At 37.1% G+C, this 23,683-nt stretch overlaps 2 protein-coding genes and 1 long non-coding RNA gene across 24 annotated transcripts in view; 1 reads left to right on the forward strand and 2 right to left on the reverse strand.

Moving 5' to 3' along the window:
• Nucleotides 1–23,683, forward strand: part of LOC139980268 (clotting factor C-like) — a 140,397-nt gene that overhangs the window by 55,043 nt on the left and 61,671 nt on the right. The window lies entirely within an intron of this gene.
• Nucleotides 1–23,683, reverse strand: part of LOC139979865 (uncharacterized) — a 56,233-nt gene that overhangs the window by 12,615 nt on the left and 19,935 nt on the right. The gene's annotated exons all lie outside the window — the stretch shown is intronic.
• LOC139979854 (uncharacterized) overlaps nucleotides 9,021–23,683 on the reverse strand; it is a 28,939-nt gene continuing 14,276 nt past the window's right edge. For all 12 annotated transcript variants that reach the window (XR_011797374.1, XR_011797377.1, XR_011797375.1 and 9 more), the window contains 3 exons: nucleotides 18,528–18,614; nucleotides 16,413–16,509; nucleotides 9,021–15,791 (listed from right to left, as the gene is read on the reverse strand). This is a non-coding gene — a long non-coding RNA (uncharacterized lncRNA). The remainder of the gene's footprint in view (nucleotides 15,792–16,412; nucleotides 16,510–18,527; nucleotides 18,615–23,683) is intronic.

A 23,683-nucleotide genomic window follows, 5' to 3' on the forward strand; every position in this document is an offset into this window, starting at 1 on the left:
GCGTTGTGGGTAGGGGCGGGGATTGCGACCACATTAATACCCTATTAGTTTTCGAGCAAAACAGTATTCACTCTGGTTAATTATTAGTTTAGTTTAGTTTAGTTACCCAAGAATCAGGAAGCTTTACAGTAGCTTATTTGAGAACCTATCCGTGTTAAATCATGGATGAACACCGGCTTACTTCAAGCCTTCTGTTTTCGATAATTGTTCAGAGGGTAACTTGAAGAGGCAGTGGTGTGAATTCTCTCCCATTCCTGCTCCCGGAAACGCCTTTTAAAGTCCTCATCAGTTTTTTCGATACATTTCTACCACTGGCCCTCACTTCACAATCTTATTAATCACTCTGGTTAATCAAGTAAGCATCTGAGTATAGTCATCTGCTTGAAGGCTACATAGACTATTTACTACAAAAGCCATGTTAATGTAACAGCCAGAATTTGCATTTCTAATTAGATACAGGTTTCTTGTATTTCTCCTTAACGTTGAAATAAGCAAATTTTCCCTTAAGGAGAAATACAAACATGTATTCGTAGTACAGAATTATGGTAACGGTGGGGAGGATTGAGTGGTAGAGTAATTTCTCCGGGGACAAAACATATGATGTGTAATAAACTTTGATGATAAATGAAAATAATCAATAATATAATCTATGATAAGTTTAATATTATTTATTATATCATCAGACTGTGAGGGGCACATATAAAAGCGCAAAAAAGGGCTGGAAAACTTCGAACTACTCACACGGTCGCACTAACCCCATCTCCCTCCCCGTTCCCTCTTTCGTGGGTAACTCTAGCCCAACCATCTGTTCAGTAACGTTCAAGCGTCTCGTTTACGGAATTAGGTAAAGGAAAGCTACCGGGGGCGTTGTGGGTAGGGGCGTAGGTTGCGACCACTTTAATACCCTATTAGTTTTCGAGCATAACAGTATTCACTCTGGCTAATTATTAGTTTAGTTTAGTTTAGTTACCCAAGGATCAGGAAGCTTTACAGTAGCTTATTTGAGACCCTATCCGTGCTAGATCATGGATAAACACCGGCTTACTTCAAGCCTTCTATTTTCGATAATTGCTCAGAGGGTAACTTGAAGAGGCAGGGGTGTGAATTCTCTCCCATTCCTGCTCCCGGGACCGCCTTTTAAAGTCCTCATCAGTTTTTTCGATACATTTCTACCACTGGCCATCACTTCACAATCTTATTAATCACTCTGGTTAAGCAAGTAAGCATCTGAGTATAGTCATCTGCTTGAAAGCTACATAGACTATTTACTACAAAAGCCATGTTCATGTAACAGCCAGAATTTGCATTTCTAATTAGATACAGGTTTCTTGTATTTCTCCTTAACGTCGAAATAAGCAAATTTTCCCTTAAGGAGAAATACAAACATGTATTCGTAGTACAGAAATATGGTTACGGTGGGGAGGATTGAGGGGTAGAGTTATTTCTCCGGAGACAAAACATATGATGTGTAATAAACTTTGATGATAAATGAAAATAATCAATAATATAAACTATAATAAGTTTAATATTATTTATTATATCATCAGACTGTTAGAGGCGCCTATATAAAAGCGAAATAAAAGGGCTGAAAAACTTCGAACTTCTAACATGGTCGCACTAACCCCACCTCCCTTCCCCCTTTCCATCTTCCATGGGTAACTCTAGCCCAACCATCTGTTCAGAAACGTTCACGCGTCGCGTATATGAAAATCGGTAAAGAAAAAGTAACCACGGGCGTTGTGGGTAGGGGTGGGGATTGCGACCACTTTAATACCCTATTAGTTTTCGGGAATTACAGTCTCCTCTCTGGCTAATTATTAGTTTAGTTACCCAAGGATCAGGGAGCTTTACAGTAGCTTATTTGAGACCCTATCCGTGTTAGATCATGGATGAACACCGGCTTACTTCAAGCCTTCTCTTTTCGATAATTTTTCAGAGGGTAAAGAGGCAGGGGTGTGAATTCTCTCCCATTCCTGCTCCCGGGACTGCCTTTTAAAGTCCCCATCAACTATTTTTATCGATACATTTGTACCGCTGGCAAAACTTCACAAACTTATTAATCATTCTGGTTAAGCATGTAAGTATCTGAGTATAGTCATCTGCTTGAAGGCTACATAGACTGTTTACTACAAAAGCCATGTTAATGTAACAGCCAGAATTTGCATTTCTAATTAGATACAGGTTTCTTGTATTTCTCCTTAACGTCGAAATAAGCAAATTTCCCCTTAAGGAGAAATACAAACATGTATTCGTAGTACAGCATTATGTTAACGGTGGGGAGGATTGAGGGGTAGAGTTATTTCTCCGGGGACAAAACATATGATATGTAATAAACTTTGATGATAAATGAAAATAATCAATAATATAAACTATGATAAGTTTAATATTATTTATTATAACATCAGACTGTGATGCGCCTATATAAAAGCGCAAAAAAGGGCTGAAAAACTTCGAACTACTAACATGGTCGCACAAACCCCACCTCCCTTCCCCCTTTCCATCTTCCATGGGTAACTCTAGCCCAACCATCTGTTCAGAAACGTTCAAGCGTCGCGTATATGAAAATCGGTAAAGAAAAGCTACCAGGGGCGTTGTGGGTAGGGGTGGGGATTGCGACCACTTTAATACCCTATTAGTTTTCGGGAATTACAGTCTCCTCTCTGGCTAATTATTAGTTTAGTTACCCAAGGATCAGGAAGCTTTACAGTAGCTTATTTGAGACCCTATCCGTGTTAGATCATGGATGAAAACCGGCTTACTTCAAGCCTTCTCTTTTCGATAATTGTTCAGAGGGTAAAGAGGCAGGGGTGTGAATTCTCTCCCATTCCTGCTCCCGGGACCGCCTTTTAAAGTCCCCGTCAACTTTTTTTATCGATACATTTGTACCGCTGGCCATCACTTCACAAACTTATTAATCATTCTGGTTAAGCATGTAAGCATCTGAGTATAGTCATCTGCTTGAAGGCTACATAGACTGTTTACTACAAAAGCCATGTTAATGTAACAGCCAGAATTTGCATTTCTAATTAGATACAGGTTTCTTGTATTTCTCCTTAACGTCGAAATAAGCAAATTTCCCCTTAAGGAGAAATACAAACATGTATTCGTAGTACAGCATTATAGTAACGGTGGGGAGGATTGAGGGGTAGAGTAATTTCTCCGGGGACAAAACATATGATATGTAATAAAATTTGATGAAAAATGAAAATAATCAATAATATAATCTATGATAAGTTTAACATTATTTATTATATCATCAGACTGTGAGGGGCACATATAAAAGCGCAAAAAAAGGGCTGAAAAACTTCGAACTACTCACACGGTCGCACTAACCCCACCTCCCTTCCCTTTCCCTCTTTCATGGGTAACTCTAGCCCAACCATCTGTTCAGAAACGTTCAAGCGTCTCGTTTACGGAATTAGGTAAACGAAAGCTACCAGGGGCGTTGTGGGTAGGGGCGGGGGTTGCGACCACTTTAATACCCTATTAGTCTTCGAGCATAACAGTATTCACTCTGGCTAATTATTAGTTTAGTTTAGTTACCCAAGGATCAGGAAGCTTTACAGTAGCTTATTTGAGAACCTATCCGTGTTAAATCATGGATGAACACCGGCTTACTTCAATCCTTCTATTTTCAATAATTGTTCAGAGGGTAAAGAGGCAGGGGTGTGAAATCTCTCCCATTCCTGCTCCCGGGACCGCCTTTTAAAGTCCCCGTCAACTTTTTTCGATACATTGTACCACTGGCCCTCACTTCACAATCTTAAATTCATACTGGTTGAGCAAGTAAACAACTGAGTATAGTTATCTGCTTGAAGGCTACATAGACTATTTACTACAAAAGCTATATGTTAATGTAACAGTCAAAATTTGCATTTCTAATTAGATACAAGTTTCTTGTATTTCTCCTTAACGTTGAAATAAGCAAATTTTCCCTTAAGGAGAAATACAAACATGTATTCGTAGTACAGAATTATGGTAACGGTGGGGAGGATTGAGTGGTAGAGTAATTTCTCCGGGGACAAAACATATGATATGTAATAAACTTTGATGATAAATGAAAATAATCAATAATATAATCTACGATAAGTTTAATATTATTTATTATATCATCAGACTGTGAGGGGCACATATAAAATCGCAAAAAAAATGCTGAAAAACTTTGAACTACTAACATGGTCGCACAAACCCCACCTCCCTTCCCCTTTCCATCTTCCATGGGTAACTCTAGCCCAACCATCTGTTCTAAAACGTTCAAGCGTCGCGTATACGAAATAAGGTAAACGAAAGCTACCAGGGGCGTTGTGGGTAGGGGCGGGGATTGCGACCACATTAATACCCTATTAGTTTTCGAGCAAAACAGTATTCACTCTGACTAATTATTAGTTTAGTTTAGTTACCCAAGGATCAGGAAGCTTTACAGTAGCTTATTTGAGAACCTATCCGTGCTAGATCATGGATGAACACCGGCTTACTTCAAGCCTTCTCTTTTCGATAATTGTTCAGAGGGTAAAGAGGCAGGGGTGTGAATTCTCTCCCATTCCTGCTCCTGGGACTGCCTTTTAAAGTCCTTATCAACTTTTTTTATCGATACATTTGTACCGCTGGCCATCGCTTCACAAACTTATTAATCATTCTGGTTAAGCATGTAAGCATCTGAGTATAGTCATCTGCTTGAAGGCTACATAGACTGTTTACTACAAAAGCCATGTTAATGTAACAGCCAGAATTTGCATTTCTAATTAGATACAGGTTTCTTGTATTTCTCCTTAACGTCGAAATAAGCAAATTTCCCCTTAAGGAGAAATTACAAACATGTATTCGTAGTACAGCATTATGTTAACGGTGGGGAGGATTGAGGGGTAGAGTAATTTCTCCGGGGACAAAACATATGATATGTAATAAAATTTGATGATAAATGAAAATAATCAATAATATAAACTATGATAAGTTTAATATTATTTATTATAACATCAGACTGTGATGCGCCTATATAAAAGCGCAAAAAAAGGGCTGAAAAACTTCGAACTACTAACATGGTCGCACAAACCCCACCTCCCTTCCCCCTTTCCATCTTCCATGGGTAACTCTAGCCTAACCATCTGTTCAGAAACGTTCAAGCGTCGCGTATATGAAAATCGGTAAAGAAAAGCTACCAGGGGCGTTGTGGGTAGGGGTGGGGATTGCGACCACTTTAATACCCTATTAGTTTTCGGGAATTACAGTCTCCTCTCTGGCTAATTATTAGTTTAGTTACCCAAGGATCAGGAAGCTTTACAGTAGCTTATTTGAGACCCTATCCGTGTTAGATCATGGATGAAAACCGGCTTACTTCAAGCCTTCTCTTTTCGATAATTGTTCAGAGGGTAAAGAGGCAGGGGTGTGAATTCTCTCCCATTCCTGCTCCCGGGACCGCCTTTTAAAGTCCCCATCAACTTTTTTTATCGATACATTTGTACCGCTGGCCATCACTTCACAAACTTATTAATCATTCTGGTTAAGCATGTAAGCATCTGAGTATAGTCATCTGCTTGAAGGCTACATAGACTGTTTACTACAAAAGCTATATGTTAATGTAACAGCCAGAATTTGCATTTCTAATTAGATACAGGTTTCTTGTATTTCTCCTTAACGTCGAAATAAGCAAATTTTCCCTTAAGGAGAAATACAAACATGTATTCGTAGTACAGCATTATGTTAACGGTGGGGAGGATTGAGTGGTAGAGTAATTTCTCCGGCTACAAAACATTTGATGTGTAATAAACTTTGATGATAAATGAAAATAATCAATAATATAATCTATGATAAGTTTAATATTATTTATTATATCATCAGACTGTGAGGGGCACATATAAAAGTGCAAAGAAAGGGCTGAACAACTTCGAACTACTCACAAGGTCGCATTAACCCCACCTCCCTCCCCCTTTCCCTCTTTCGTGAGTAAATCTAGCCCAACCATCTGTTCAGAAACGTTCAAGCGTCTCGTTTACGGAATTAGGTAAACGAAAGCTACCAGGGGCGTTGTGGGTAGGGGCGGGGGTTGCGACCACTTTAATACCCTATTAGATTTCGAGCATAACAGTATTCACCCTGGCTAATTATTAGTTTAGTTTAGTTACCCAAGGATCAGGAAGCTTTACAGTAGCTTATTTGAGAACCTATCCGTGTTAGATCATGGATGAACACCGGCTTACTTCAAGCCTTCTATTTTCAACAATTGTTCAGAGGGTAAAGAGGCAGGGGTGTGAATTCTCTCCCATGCCTGCTCCCGGGACCGCCTTTTAAAGTCCCCGTCAACTTTTTTTTCGATACTTTGGTACCACTGGCCCTCACTCCACAAACTTATTTATCACTCTGGTTAAGAAAGTAAGCAACTGAGTATAGTTATTTGCTTAAAGGTTTCATAGACTATTTACTACAAAAGCTATGTTAATGTAACAGTCAAAATTTGCATTTCTAATAAAATACAGGTTTCTTGTATTTCTCCTTAACGTTGAAATAATCAAAACTTCCCTTAAGGAGAAATACAAACATGTATTCGTAGTACAGAATTATGGTTACGGTGGGGAGGATTGAGTGGTAGAGTAATTTCTCCGGGGACAAAACATATGATATGTAATAAAATTTGATGATAAATGAAAATAATCAATAATATAAACTATGATAAGTTTAATACTATTTACTTCGTTCCCCACTTACCTGTCTTCCCACAACCTTAGCACCGCATTCTACCGTGTCTAGTATGCCCGTGGGGAGACAGGTAAGTGGGTCACTCGTAAATTTATAAACCAGTAAGTTTTATAATATTGATTGTATCATCAGGACTGTGAGGGGCACATTTAAAAGCGCAGTAAAAGAGCTGAAAAACTTCGAACTACTCACACGGTCGCACTTATTACCACACCTCCCTTCCCCTTCCCCTCTTTCATGGGTAACACTAGCCCAACCCTCTGTTCTAAAACGTTCGAGCGTCTCGTATACGGAAATAGGTAAAGGAAAGCTACCAGGGGCGTTGTTGGTAGGGGCGGGGATTGCGACCACTTTAATACCTTATTAGTTTTCCAGCATAACAGTATTCACTCTGACTAATTATTAGTTTAGTTTGGTTACCCAAGGATCAGGAAGCTTTACAGTAGCTTATTTGAGACCCGATCCGTGTTAGATCATGGATGAACACCGGCTTACTTCAAGCCTTCTGTTTTCGATAATTGTTCAGAGTGTAACTTGAAGAGGCAGGGGTGTGAATTCTCTCCCATTCCTTCTCCCGGGACCGCCTTTTAAAGTCCCCATCAACTTTTTTTCGATACATTGGTACCGCTGGCCCTCACTTCACAAACTTATTTATCACTCCGGTTAAGCAAGTAAGCAACTGAGTATAGTTATCTGCTTAAAGACTACATAGACTATTTACTACAAAAGCTATGTTAATGTAACAGTCAAAATTTGCATTTCTAAAAAAATACAGGTTTCTTGTATTTCTCCTTAACGTTGAAATAAGCAAAACTTCCCTTAAGGAGAAATACAAACATGTATTCGTAGAACAGAATTATGGTTACGGTGGGGAGGATTGAGTGGTAGAGTTATTTCTCCGGAGACAAAATATATGATATGTAATAAAATTTGATGATACATGAAAATGATCAATAATATAAACTATGATAAGTTTAATATTATATCATCAGGACTGTGAGGGGCACATTTAAAAGCGCAATAAAAGGGCTAAAAAACTTCGAACTACTCACACGGTCGCACTTACCCTACCTCCCTTTCCCCTTCCCCCTTTCGTGGGCAACTCTAGCCCAACCCTCTGTTCTGAAACGTTCGAGCGTCGCGTATGCGAAATTAGGCAAAGGAAAGCTACCAGGGGCGTTGTGTGTAGAGGCGGGGGTTGCGACCACTTTAATACCCTATTAGTTTTCCAGCATAACAGTATTCACTCTGGCTAATTATTAGTTTAGTTTAGTTACCCAAGGATCAGGAAGCTTTACAGAAGCTTATTTGAGACCCTATCCGTGATATATTATGGATGAACACTGGCTTACTTCAAGCCTTCTATTTTCGATAATTGTTCAGAGGGTTAAGAGGCAGGGGTGTGAATTCTCTCCCATTCCTGCTCCCGGACCGACTTTTAAAGCCCATCAACTTTTTTTCTCGATACATTTGTACCGCTGGCCCTCACTTCACAAACTTATTAATCACTCTGGTTAAGAAAGTAAGCAACTGAGTATAGTTATCTGCTTAAAGGTTTCATAGACTATTTACTACAAAAGCTATGTTAATGTAACAGTCAAAATTTGCATTTCTAAAAAAATACAGGTTTCTTGTATTTCTCCTTAACGTTGAAATAAGCAAAACTTCCCTTAAGGAGAAATACAAATATGTATTCGTAGAACAGAATTATGGTTACGGTGGGGAGGATTGAGTGGTAGAGGTATTTCTCCGGAGACAAAATATATGATATGTAATAAAATTTGATGATACATGAAAATGATCAATAATATAAACTATGATAAGTTTAATATTATATCATCAGGACTGTGAGGGGCACATTTAAAAGCGCAATAAAAGGGCTAAAAACTACTCACACGGTCGCACTTACCCTACCTCCCTTTCCCCTTCCCCTCTTTCGTGGGCAACTCTAGCCCAACCCTCTGTTCTAAAACGTTCGAGCGTCTCGTATACGGAAATAGGTAAAGGAAAGCTACCAGGGGCGTTGTTGGTAGGGGCGGGGATTGCGACCACTTTAATACCTTATTAGTTTTCCAGCATAACAGTATTCACTCTGGCTAATTATTAGTTTAGTTAAGTTACCCAAGGATCAGGAACTTTACAGTAGCTTATTTGAGACCCTATACGTGTTAGATCATGGATGAACACCGGCTTACTTCAAGCCTTCTATTTTCGATAATTGTTCAGAGGATAACGAGGCAGGAGTGTGAATTCTCTCCCATTCCTGCTCCCGGGACCGCCTTTTAAAATCCCCATCCGACAGCTCCAACATCTGACCACTTTCTCATATACTGGGGTAAACAAAAGCACACCATTCGACTTCACTGCAGTGCAGTCATGGCGAACAAATTTATTTCGAAAGCAAGAAAAGAACAGACACAAATCCCTTTTCCCAAGATCACAAACCAGAAATACCAAATCCACGGAAGACTCCGCACATCACCACTGCACTGCAGCGATTTATGAATAGGCCAAGAGAATCTGGCTCCTGACGGAGTTTTGATCCTGGAACCTAAGGATTGTGAGGCGGACACTCTAACCGCTGAACCACGAATTTTCCTTTAAATTATATTATTGCATCGAACTATATAACTATCGAAGATAAGACTGGAGGCCACTACTTGGGATACATGGTGTGCGGTTGATTACAGGGGCTACGGCTTTCGTCGAGTTGCTTCAATCTCACCCCTCCCTTACCACCTACTCCGTAGGGAATATTTGAAACACTGGCAGGTTATACCCCTATGAAAAATCTTGTGCACATAGTAGACCTCTGTATTCTTTTTAACATAACTTTAGGGGCTGAGGGCCAGACTCCGACCACTCACCTCGAAAATTTGACCCATATAGTAAATAGCTCCCTTGTTATTAAAACAAATGGAAGTGCAGACCTGAAATATCACGTCCCAGGTCATTTGTATGATGTGTTAATTATGAGGGAGGGATGTCCTTTGATTTAAAGTAGTTGATGGTTGTTGTAATTTGCTTGCAGGTCTTTATTTCTTTGTGTACCTTTTTCTCAGTGTAATTAAATTACTTTTTTTCACTATTTAGTTTCCTTTTTTTTAAATTTAATTTGAATTATTGCATTAATAGAACTTAATTTGATTTATGAATTAGGTTGTACATATTGATGAATTTGAATTCAAAATTATTGAATGTTCCTGAAACAGGTTAAAGGAAAAAGAAATCTCTGTTGTCAACGTTACGGTCAGTTGTCAGTCAGACATCCCATCTTTCGCGACTGCACTTTTCAACCTTTTTTCGATACATTTGTTCCACTGGCCCTCACTTCACAAACTTATTAATCACTCTGGTTAACCAAATAAGCAACTGAGTATAATTTATCTGCTTGAAGGCTACATAGACTACTTACTACAAAAGCTATGTTAATGTAACAGTCACAGTACCGGTGCAAGGGGACTGGGGTTGGAAGCGGATCAGTCGTTCGGTAGTTTGGTTTTCGTGTCCACGTTCTTTCCTGGACCACTTTTTCTCAAAAAATCTCTTTTTTTTTGGCAACAAATTATTTGACGACATAGTAAATTGCCAAAAATACAGTGCTTTTTCCTAGCGCGCTTAATATTATTTCTTGGGGAAGGGGTGGGCTATTCATCACTTACATGAAATTTGTTTAATTGTTCACTTCATTCCAACTGAGCATTTTGAATTAAGTGAAAAATTAAGCATGTTGCAGAAAATGTTGAGTAGACGAGATACGATAAGATGTCAATTGAACATTTTGCAGAAAAATGTCCAATTGCTCAGTTGGAATGAAGTGAACAATTGAACATTTTGCAGCAAACTGTCCAATTGACGAGGTATGATAAGTTGTCAATTAAACATTTTGCAGAAAATTGTTGGATTGCTCAGTTAAAGCAACTGAGCAATCCAACATTTTCCTGATTTTTGATAAGATTCTATTGTTGCTATTTTAACAATTTACTGAAAAATGTCCAACTCATGGGGCAAAGTTTTCCTTATGTTGATGGCACTTTTAAGCTTCCGTAGATTAGCATTGAGTGTTTTATTGTATTCCACAGACCAAATATATCCTGAACTTATTTGAAGCCAGCCTGCTAGCGAACAGGATCATCCCACCCAATAGCAAAATTAGTACATAGATAAACCACATTGAAGCTGGCGAACGTTGTACAGATGTTCTATTAGGCATTTTTTTTTAGAGTATTCAAAATCTTACGAAGTTTTGTACGGTGGAGTATAAAGATCGCGAGAAACAATTTCTCAAAGTGGCAAGGAAAACGTAAATATGACTGATTAAAGGTCAATCTTAACCGAAATTTTTAGGCCATTCACAATCACAAGAATATATGAATAGGCCTAGGTAAATTATAGTGCGACAGTCGGCAAGTTCCGACTGCGGCACTCAAATTTTCCAACTACTGTCAGTTTTACCAAGATTGGGGAGTGAGACACCCCCACTTGCCCCCTCTGAGATGTCCCTGCTCATTGCGTACCTGAGGACAGTGGTGTCAAATCACACTGCGACATGAAATGCTTTGCATCAATAACAACATTTGCAAATTGCTACATTTACGGATGTCTTCTACCAAGAAATAATAGGAGGGGTACCCCATTTCACCTTACATCAGCTACATTCACTGTGAACATGAAAAGGGCTTGGAGCACAATAAGCCATAGACTGACAAAAGTAAAAGAAAGCTCAGCTGGTAAGCAGCGTCCTGGCCAATTGAAAACCTGCTTTCCAGTTTTCAAAGTATGTTCATCACTAATAAAGGACATTTTAAAATCAGTTTGATGCAAAAGCTCTCTCCTCAGACAAATAAAGTTGCCCCACCAAATTGATCAGAAAATGCTAGGGGGTATGAGTTTAAGATAGTTGGGAATTACCAGGGTTAGGTGTTTTCTGTGCCATTCTCTGTGTGGAAGTTCTCTGGCTGAGGTTCATGTCCATGGGCTGGGGTTGTCTAACATCAGTTATCACTTTCTGTTCTTCAAGGAAACTGCACAGTACACAGAGCCTTTAACTATTTTCTTTAGGATGTATTTTCATACAATTTCTTTATTCCTACAAGGCCTTTTACTACACTTAACACAATTTGACGTACAAACAATTTATGTGCCAAGTGAGAAACATTGCTTTTTACATGAAAAAAGTGTGGCTCATTATGAAATGTAATTATTAACACAGCATAATGGAAAAAGAATGGATCAGTAAATACCATTGTGCAAATCAGGATATGCAAGTTAAATTTTTAACAAACTAGGAAGTGTGGATAAACAAAGCTCCTTTATTTTGTGATGTTTTCTTCAATTCAATGAAAATGATAGTTGTTCGTCTACCATGGTTGAAATCAAAACCAGAGTCATGAAGAAAACCAGAGATACTACAAATGAATACACAATAAAGATGTGACAGGAACAAATTGGTCTTCTCTATTGATTCCACAAACATTCAAATTAATAATAAGATTAGTCAATTTAGTTGCTGCATTTTGTGTAATTTTTTGGTGTAAAGGTATAGATGAAAATCAATGCAACATTGTTTGGGTGTTTGAACTTGACTTCATCTGAGAAACTAACTTTACAAAGAAACATTTAATAATTACATAAAAAGGAAGTTTTTGGACACATTTTGCAAAATGCAAGTTATACATTTGATACATCATGCACATATAATATTATTCATATTGTAGCTGGTACAGTCAAAACATCATTACTTATACTTAAGTGTATACACCTCTTTATTTGTGTTCAGTAACTGGTACCATCAAAACAACATAATTTATATTTAACCTTATACACCTCGTTATTTGTGAGCAATAACTGGTACCATCAAGACATTATTTTACTGTATACACCTCTTTATTTGTGTGCAATAACTGATACCATCAAAACATCATTACTTATATTTTACTGTATACACCTCTTTATTTGTGTGCAGTTGCTGGTACCATCAAAACATCATTATGTATATTTTACTGCATACACCTCTTTATTTGTGTGCAGTTACTGGTACCATCAATACATCATTACTTATATTTTACTGTATCCACCCCTTTATTTGTGTGAAGTAGCTGGTACCATCAAAACATCATTACTTATATTTTACTGTATCCATCCCTTTATTTGTGTGCAGTAGCTGGTACCATCAAAACATCATTACTTATATTTTACTGTATCCACCCCTTTATTTGTGTGCAGTAGCTGGTACCATCAAAACATCATTACTTATATTTAACTGAATACACCTCTTTATTTGTGAGCAATAACTGATACCATCAAAACATCATTACTTATATTTTACTGTATACACCTCTTTATTTGTGTGCAGTTACTGGTAACATCAAATCATGATTACTTATATTTTACTGTATCCACCCCTTTATTTGTGTGCAGTAGCTGGTACAATCAAAACATCATTACTTATATTTTACTGTATCCACCCCTTTATTTGTGTGCAGTAGCTGGTACCATCAAAACATCATTACTTATATTTAACTGAATACACCTCTTTATTTGTGTGCAATAACTGATACCATCAAAACATCATTACTTATATTTTACTGTATACACCCCTTTATTTGTGTGCAGCCACTGGTACCATCAAAACATCATTGCTTATATTTTACTGTATACACCTCTTTAATTGTGTGCAGTAACTGGTACCATCAAAACATCATTACTTATATTTTACTGTATACACCCCTTTATTTGTGTGCAGTAGCTGGTACCATTAAAACATCATTACATATATTTTACTGTATACACCTCTTTATCTGTGTGCTGTAGATGGTACCATCAAAACATCATTACTCATATTTTACTGTATACACCCCTTATTTGTGTGCAGTAGCTGGTACCATCAAAACATCATTACTTAAATTTTACTTTATACACCCCTTTATGTGTGTGCAGTAGCTTGTACCATCAAAACATCATTACGTATATTTTACTGTATACACCTCTTTAATTGTGTGCAATAACTGGCACCATCACAACATCATTACTTATATTTTACTGTATACACCCCTTTATTTGTGTGCAGTAGCTGGTACCATTAAAACATCATTACATATATTTTACTGTATACACCTCTTTATTTGTGTGCAGTTACTGGTACCATCAATACATCATTACTTATATTTTACTGTATACAACCCTTTATTTGTGTGCAGTAGCTGGTACCATCAAAACATCATTACTTATATTTTACTGTAGACACCTCTTTATTTGTGTGCAGTAGCTGGTACCATCAAAACATCATTACTTATATTTTACTGTATCCACCCCTTTATTTGTGTGAAGTAGCTGGTACCATCAAAACATCATTACTTATATTTTACTGTATACACCCCTTTATTTGTGTGCAGTAGCTGGTACCATCAAAACATCATTACTTATATTTTACTGTATCCACCCCTTTATTTGTGTGCAGTCACTGGTACCATCAAAACATCATTACTTATATTTTACTTTATACACCCCTTTATTTGTGTGCAGTAGCTGGTACCATCAAAACATCATTACTTATATTTTACTGTAGACACCTCTTTATTTGTGTGCAGTAGCTGATACCATCAAAACATCATTACTGATATTTTACTGTATCCACCCCTTTATTTGTGTGCAGTAACTGGTACCATCAAAACATCATTACTTATATTTTACTGTATCCACCCCTTTATTTGTGTGCAGTAGCTGGTACCATCAAAACATCATTACTTATATTTTACTGTAGACACCTCTTTATTTGTGTGCAGTAGCTGATACCATCAAAACATCATTACTGATATTTTACTGTATCCACCCCTTTATTTGTGTGCAGTAACTGGTACCATCAAAACATCATTACTTATTTTTTACTGCATACACCTCTTTATTTGTGTGCAATAACTGGCACCATCAAAACATCATTACTTATATTTTGCTGTATCCACCCCTTTATTTGTGTGCAGTAACTGGTACCATCAAAACATCATTACTTATATTTTACTGTATACACCTCTTTATTTGTGTGCAGTAACTGGTACCATCAAAACATCATTACTTATATTTTACTGTATCCACCCCTTTATTTGTGTGCAGTAACTGGTACCATCAAAACATCATTACTTATATTTTACTGTATACACCTCTTTATTTGTGTGCAGTAACTGGTACCATCAAAACATCATTACTTATATTTTGCTGTATCCACCCCTTTATTTGTGTGCAGTAACTGGTACCATCAAAACATCATTACTTATATTTTACTGTATACAACCCTTTATTTGTGTGCAGTAACTGGCACCATCAAAACATCATTACTTATATTTTACTGTATACACCCCTTTATTTGTGTGCAGTAACTGGTACCATCAAAACATCATTACTTATATTTTACTGTATCCACCCCTTTATTTGTGTGCAGTAGCTGGTACCATCAAAACATCATTACTTATATTTTACTTTATACACCTCTTTATTTGTGTGCAGTAACTGGTACCATCAAAACATCATTACTTATATTTTACTGTATCCACCCCTTTATTTGTGTGCAGTAACTGGTACCATCAAAACATCATTACTTATATTTTACTGTATACAACCCTTTATTTGTGTGCAGTAGCTGATACCATCAAAACATCATTACTTATATTTTACTGTATCCACCCCTTTATTTGTGTGCAGTAACTGGTACCATCAAAACATCATTACTTATATTTTACTGTATACACCTCTTTATTTGTGTGCAGTAACTGGTACCATCAATACATCATTACTTATATTTTACTGTATCCACCCCTTTATTTGTGTGCAGTAACTGGTACCATCAAAACATCATTACTTAAATTTTACTGTATCCACCCCTTTATTTGTGTGCAGTAACTGGTACCATCAAAACATCATTACTTAAATTTTACTGTATACACCTCTTTATTTGGCCACTTTACTTTTTATGCCATTCCTCTTCCCTGTCTCTAGGCTGGCCCTCAGTTGGGCTTTTCGAACTTCATTCATTTCTTTGTTATGGAATGCTTTCCAATCGTACTTTAAATCTGGGTGACTTTCAAGGAAAGCCAGTACTTCTTTCCGACCTGAAAATGCAACAAAAATAGTAAATGCATCTAGTTAGATTACTGCACATTTGTTAAAACTGATGAAAGGACATAGTTTGATGTGAAAGATTTGGTGTTATTATATACAAAAAAAACAATTCAAAAGATTTGTCTGGTAGCCCTTGAAAGTGAGCTTAAAAAACGATAAATAATTTTCTAAATGTGTTCTCAAAGTATGAGAATGCTAATATTACGTTTTGACAGAGAAACAATTTTTAATCATTTAGGATGGATATTTCAAATATACTTTAAAAAGTTGCAAACGTGACGTCATCTGAGCAAATGCAGATTGCGACATATCCCACGCTGCAGTTGCTACAGTAGTCAAAACAAAAACTGTGTTTGAGTACAGATTAATTTCTTCCCTAATTTCTGGTGAAATTTCTTATAAATTAGATCTTTTTAATATATCGTTAAGCCATCATGTATGTTTTGTGATCTTTATGTAACACAAGATAACTTTGAACAGCAGACTCTTTGTTCTGTACATTGCGCTGTTCAGCTGCAATGCGAAGAACGTTGCATGTAGGCTACTGTAAATCTGATGTTAGCAGATAAGTAACAATTGGAAAAGTTCCCTGAGTTGCAGTATAATCTTACCTGGCAATTTCATTTTTGCCTTTCTCTTGTAAAAATTTTTAAAGTGTTGTTAGACTGCAGATGTGTCCCTTCCACTCCACTTGTAATATTTGCGAACCTTTACAGGAAAAGAGGAAAAGAACACTTGACTGTAAGCACACTTTAAATGTAGAGAGTAATGAGGCAATGGTATCAGTACTTCATTACTCTCTACATTTAATGTGTGCCAGTATATAAAATTGTATAAAGAAACTGGACATAAATAGCCTATTGACTGTAATGATGACTAGCAGTTAATATTTTCAACAACACTGGCATTATCCAAACCCCCTTATGACTAACACAGAACATTGCCAGACCCAGGAGGAACATAAAAAACAATATTTATTTCTAGAACTGATATAGTATGAACTACATTTAAGTTAATTGATGATGTCACCTTATACTTCACACCTATACAATATGTTTACCATTATCTTACTCACTACATTAAAAGGCTTCTTTGGAAATAACACTTTATTTCTATGGACTACCCCTGATGTTAAGGCTAAATTTATGGGAAACATATCTGCAAAGATTAACACTTTCAACATAACAAAGTGGAATTAAAATCATAGATATGGATGATAGAGAGAGTCAGCAGTTGCTGAAAACAACATTTGATGGAAATGTTCATGATATCACGTCATTTCAGCCGGCCATAAAAGAGTCTTGGTAACTTTCATAAACAATATTATAACGAGGTCATGAACATGCATACATTTCTAGCCATATATTGGAGCTATGCTAAGCAGGAATAACCAGAATGAAAACATTTCATGGTTCCTTGCTGCTGTTCATTAGTTCCATTCATAGGGAAATTTCTAAGAAAGCCCTAGCTATGACAACAACAGCAATTCATGCACACAGAGTTTTGTTACCAAAGTAATTCTAAGCCCTGCCCTCTCATAAATTTGTATCATATCAATTGCAACTTACAACATGTGTATAGGCTATCTGCCAATATCATCATACCAAGTTTGACGAAATTCTGACCAATAGTAGCCAAGTTATTGCAATTTGGAGTTTTTCACATTTGACCCCATTACCTCATTAATATTCATGAAATGAGCAGCAAAATCAATAGGGTTATCCTACTCACTATGATCCACCCACCAACTAAGTATGGTAATGATCGGTCATCTCCTTGTTGAGTTATCTGGACAAACTTTTCAAACCGAAAAATTGCTAAGCCCGCCCCCTCATAAATATGCATGATATCACTGGCAACACACATCAGTGTGTAAAGACTATCTACCAATATCATCATACCAAGTTTGACGGAATTCCGACTAATAGTAGCCAAGTTATTGCAATTTGGAGTTTTTCACATTTGACCCCATTACCTCATTAATATTCATGATATGAGCACCAAATCAATAGGGTTAATCTACTCACTATGGGCCACCCACTAAGTATGGTAATGATCGGTCATCCCCTTGTTGAGTTATCGTGCATACAAACTTTTCATACCAACATATTGCTAAGCCCTCCCCCTCATAAATATGCATCATTCCTGCAACACACATCATTTTTTAAAGACTATCTACCAATATCATCATACTAACTTTGATGAAGTTCCGACTAATAGAAGCCAAGTTATTGCAATTTGGAGTTTTTCACATTTGACCCTGTGACATCATTAATATTCATGAAATGAGCACCAAAATCAATAGAGTCCATCTACTTACTATGGGTCACCCACCCACTAAGTATGGTAATGATCGGTCATCCCCTTGTTGAGTTATCGTGCATACAAGCTCAAGCGTCACACACACACACGTTTGTAATACATTCCGACCGAGGACCCCATTGTATTTTCCGTTGTTCAAATTCACGTATCCTAAACTTATCAATACCCCATACAATAGAATTCTTCCAAGGATATGGTGATTCTTTAGAGAGCACAACCGAGGACCTGGAATGCTTTTGTTCAAGTCCTCGGTCAGATAGAAAAACAAACGCACACACACATGCCAACCTGAATACATACAGGTAGGTTGCTTTTAGCAAGGAACCAAAAATGCATTATGAAAGGCACTGAATCTTTGTCATCATAGCATCTTAGTTTGTAGTTAATTATTAATATGAACACACCTTTACCAACTTCTAGCATTGCTTCATGTACCCATGCCTGGGGATTGTCATGAACATCCTTCTGGCTGTCACTACTTTCTTCTCCATCTGGAATAAAACAATAATTTACAATACAAATTTAACCTTCAATGAGCTTCGATGACTCAAGAAATCAGATTCCCTGTTTAAGAAAAGGCAATTGTACGGCATTTATGCTTATTTTACCCATTCAACATTAAAATGCATAGACATCACATAAACTTTCAACTTTTTGTGCCCCTCAACAATTGACTCCCCTAAATGCCACGCCAAGTCTGAACCAATGTAGACCTCAAAAAGTTTACACTGTTAACTGGATTGAAGCTTTGACTGTCAATTTAAATACTTAAAACATGTAAACATGTGTACAAAAAGCCATGTCATTAGTCTTACTAAGGGTTAACTTTTTTTAAGCTATTCCAAAAAGGACTTAGTCCTCTGCTGACAAAAATCTCTAGAGAATGAGGATCACTACCACTGAAATGATAAAGAACTAACATGGATATTCTCAGAAATAATTTTTTGATCATTAACATAAATTATGAAAAGCAGAGGCTCAAGGATAGACTGATATCTAACAGATCAGTATTGTAATTTTTGGAAACTCATAATGTGTGTTCTGTTGTTTGAATCTAGCTTCTGATCCAGCCTTACAAATTTCCAGGGAAACCATATGTATAGTTTTGTAAAAATTATATAGTGGTCAATGGTATCAAAGACTTTGAAGCAGTCTTAGAACACTGCGTCAGAGAATGATTGTTAATAGTAACATGGATGAGTTTGTTGATTACATCAATGTCAGTGTCAGTTCAGTAGAAAGACCTTGGTGAAGACCTTACTTAATATTAGATGAAATGCAATGTTTGTTGAGGAAACCATTACGCTATTACACATAAATCTTTCAAAACCTTTTGAAACAGACGAAAACCCTGTCATTGGTTGATAGTTAGCAATGTCATCTGTATGACCTTGCTTATAGATTGATACTACCTTAGTAACTTTAAGCTTGTCGGACATCTTGACATTTGTATCAGTAATGCTGGAGTAGGATGAACAGTTTGTCAACTGCACATGCGTAAATACACCATTAATAATATGCACAAGATTTTGTTTCTATCAGTAAAAACACTTATAGTCAGTTGGGGTAAAAAAAAACAACCCTTTTTATAGAAGGGGAATATTTAGCCAAAGTTCCAATTTATTTTGGGTGATAGCCCTATATGTCTAGTTTATTATTATATAATTTCTGGAACCCTATGTCACTTCGCTGCCAATCAGCGCTTCATCGAATCAAGCGAATGCTAAACGAGCAAAATTTGAAGTTTGTACCACATATCCGAAACTTTCTCCTGCATACCCAGCTTCTATGATGTGGAGATTATTCCAGCAGTTACAGCATAGCAGTTAGTGATATTACACTCCCCCATGGTAGAATTACTCCAACTTCATTCACGCTTCATGGGGGGGGGCCTTGTTTTTTTTTACCCCCAAAAAATGATGCGAATGGGGTAAAAAAAACAAGTACTTTCCGGCTCCAATGTACTCCCTACTTTGCCCGAATGGATAAATTTTTCCATAATGTTGATTTTAGAGGTTAGGCAAATAGTTTTCATGTCTGTCATGTGTCAAAAATGTTAAATAATTGGGCAGAAGTAACTGAAATTGGCTCAACTCTAATGTTTCTACTATATTACACCACATTTGTGTAGCATCATATACACACTGTACAGTATGAATATGGCTGAGCATGACATGACACGAGCCATCCATAATTACGAATTAAGACAATTTCACAATTTTTTTCCATTTTCATGTAAAGGTAATAGCTCATACTTAGATGTAATTATATGCAAACATGATTTTAAGATACATTCATGAAGAAAATAGCTGTTTTCTAGCATTGTTTTTTTTTACCCCGGCACTGTTTTTTTTTACCCCGAATTAAGCAAATTTTGGGGGTAAAAAAAAAAACAACATTTTTCTCAAAAAAACGACACTTTCCATTTACAAAATAGTTATTTTTGTTAGATTCTCTTGAAGAGAATCCCACTCTACACACTTGAACATTGCAACCGAAACAATACAGGTCTCTTACTCATCAATTTTTAGAGCAAACTTTAGGTAAATTGTTTTTTCTTACCCCACTTGACTATAATTATTCTTCAATTTTCATTTGGTCACAATTAAAAAAATTATTCAGAGGCCAAAATAATTATTAACTAAAATGAAACTTACATGTATTTTCATCATAGGATAAGGGATATGAAGCAGAACTTTGGTGTTTCTTTAAAATATTGTTAAGACATCCATGATAAATAAAAGCAAGAGCACCAATGGTGCATAAACTAATACTAAGTAATGTGATATTTATTTAGAGGAGATTGCATTTGCAAGGTCAATGTAGAAAGGTGGGTGGTGGGGGGGGGCGTAAACTTTCAGACAATGCACAACAATATACAGCAAATTAATACTCTAACCGAGTCTGCAAAAAGAGATATTTGTGGAAAAAAGCTTTAACAATCTTAAAGTGGTAAAATGTACTTAAATACAACAGTTTTTCTTAAATTTTTAACTTTCATTTTGATTGGAAACTTATTTTTAGTAAACATTTTCACTGCAATGTTTATGCTCCTCTCTATAAGCAATATAAATTCACATTACTGAAAAGGAAATGAACTCAGATCAGGTCAACAAAATGTAACTGAATACTGTGGTTCGTGCTGTGGACCGGCAATAATGACCCACTTACCAATTAAAGGCTCAGTTCTGATCAGTTTCAACTCAACTAGTATTAAAGGCATGTAATGTGATATGATTACCAGGCAGACCATGAATTGGCAAACACCATGGCCTTGTTCACATATTCAGATTACAATCACATGTAAACAGTGAGAGGAATAATCAATCAACTTAACTGATTCCCTCTCATGCACACTAATGTGTATTTGACACAGGCTGTGGTATCAGGGAGTTGTTCCATAACAACTCCCTGGTGGTATATGGCTGTACTATGACTATGTACCTATCAGTTGTAAGAGGGACTCAGTGACATCCCCCTCACCCCTGGAGTGGTGCATTAAATGTGCATCATGTCCAAAGATTTATGTGACTAAGGCATCCGTCAAAGTGGACATTTGGTGCACCATTACAACTACAATAAGTGTGTCAAGGTGCATCAATGTGCCACAAAGAATCTTTCACGGGCAGCAAATGGTCAGTCAATTAATGTAAATTTGATGTGGGTCAACGACATGCATCAATGTATCAAATTTACTATGCAAGGATGTGTCAAATGTCCAGCTTAATTTTAAATTTTAAATAATTTTAAATATTGAGGCACCTATCCTGTGGGTCCGAGGGTGCATCATACAATTGATAGGTCCATTATATAAACCTACACCTGAAAAAGTTCTAAATGCATTAACTTATGGTGACAAATGTAAAGGTACCCCAAATAGATCCTGTCCAAATGAAAATTTCTGAACATGCTAAATAGGCCATTAACCTATGATAATTTTGACCAACCGTCACCATCAACCATTTTTAACGTGAGAAGGGAAGCATATTTTGTGTGTTGACAAAAACCCCTGATAATTATCGACCCCTAACTGACCTGTGACCTCAACTTTCTTGAATACCACTGATGCTACCTTACTTGATAATCACTGTACAAGTTTCTTCGTTTATCCACCAAGGACTAAGCAACATATATGTATTTTTTTATAGGTGGATCAATAGTCACATAGGATAGAGCTGCAACATGGCTATAGCTCAAACTAGTATGAGCTAAAAACTAGCCAATCAAAACTCATGCCATCCATGCATTATTCTCACATATAACTGTGTTGCTAGAAACTCCCAGACTGCGTAAATACCTACTGTACATATATGTGTAGGTGTACACGAGAGTGTGTACCTCATGTGCAGTCAATGTGCTCTGTTTATAAACACCGCAACTGTCTCAATAGCTGGGTTGAAGGTTTCTAATTTTAACTGTTTTTTATTAGCTTCATACTTTTGTTATGTTAGTTAATTTTGATTTGTGTAAAAAAACATGATTACAAAAAACAGAAATGGAAGCAATGCAAGTTTTCCGTTTCAGTTGGTAGGTTCCAGTATTCCCATTCGTTTGATGGACGCAATCATGGGAAATGGGTTCCTCTAAAAATCCAATAGTTAGTAAGACGGTTCCCAAACAACTGCCCCCTGGACGATTCCCACCCGGACGATTCCCACCCGGACAATTGCAAAGCCCGACAATTGCCCCTTGGACAATTCCCACTCCGGACAATTCCCACCCATGACAATTTTCCCCCGGACAATCCCCCTCCACGGAAATTTCCACTAAGACCCCCAGTAGGGCAATCATTACATTTCATAACATTTTGGACCCCCCCCCATGGAAATTCCTGCACATGCCCCTGAAAATCAATCACAAGTAAATCAAAAGTTTAAAAAGTTACATTTGGTAGGGATGAGTTGTATATAACTTAACTAATATCACCTCAAAAATTTGCCCCCTTCGTGAACGTTTACAGCATCTTTTTCAGTGGCCATATGCTTGCATCCACATGTGTAATTTTTTGACAGAACTAGCATATTGAGCATTTATGCTGTGTTAGATTTTGTGCAATTTGAATGCATAGTTGATGGCTAGACCAGAGAAACGTTCGCACGCTTCTCGTGCACTAGCTAGGTTGATACGCTCATAGTAGAGCGGGAGCCCAGAGGGTTTGGTTAGCTGGGAAGGTAACCAATTGCCTGGTACATCAAATTGTTCACAGTGCATTCCTGTATATGAAACCAGACGACTGGCAAACTGGCTATTTTGGGTGTGGCTGGGAGAGCAAGTTTAAGGTCACCTATTAGCTAACCTAGATCAGCTTTCGTGGTAACCACATCAAAGTAAGTACAATGTGTCAGGTATGGCCCCAAGAGCAACAAATGGCCATTGCCAATAATTATTGGTGGTGGGGTACACCTGCCAGTGATCAATAATTGACCCCTCACAGCTGACCTAGGTCAGCTCATGAGGTAACCACTTGAAACCTACTGGAAATGTTGGTTAGGACTTCAGATACAAGGGATGGGCATTGCCAGTAGTTTTTATTGGTGGCTTACTCCTGCCAGTAGACCCC

This window comes from Apostichopus japonicus, chromosome 14 (genome assembly GCF_037975245.1).
Source record: "Apostichopus japonicus isolate 1M-3 chromosome 14, ASM3797524v1, whole genome shotgun sequence".
In the NCBI taxonomy this organism is placed as follows: domain Eukaryota; kingdom Metazoa; phylum Echinodermata; class Holothuroidea; order Aspidochirotida; family Stichopodidae; genus Apostichopus; species Apostichopus japonicus.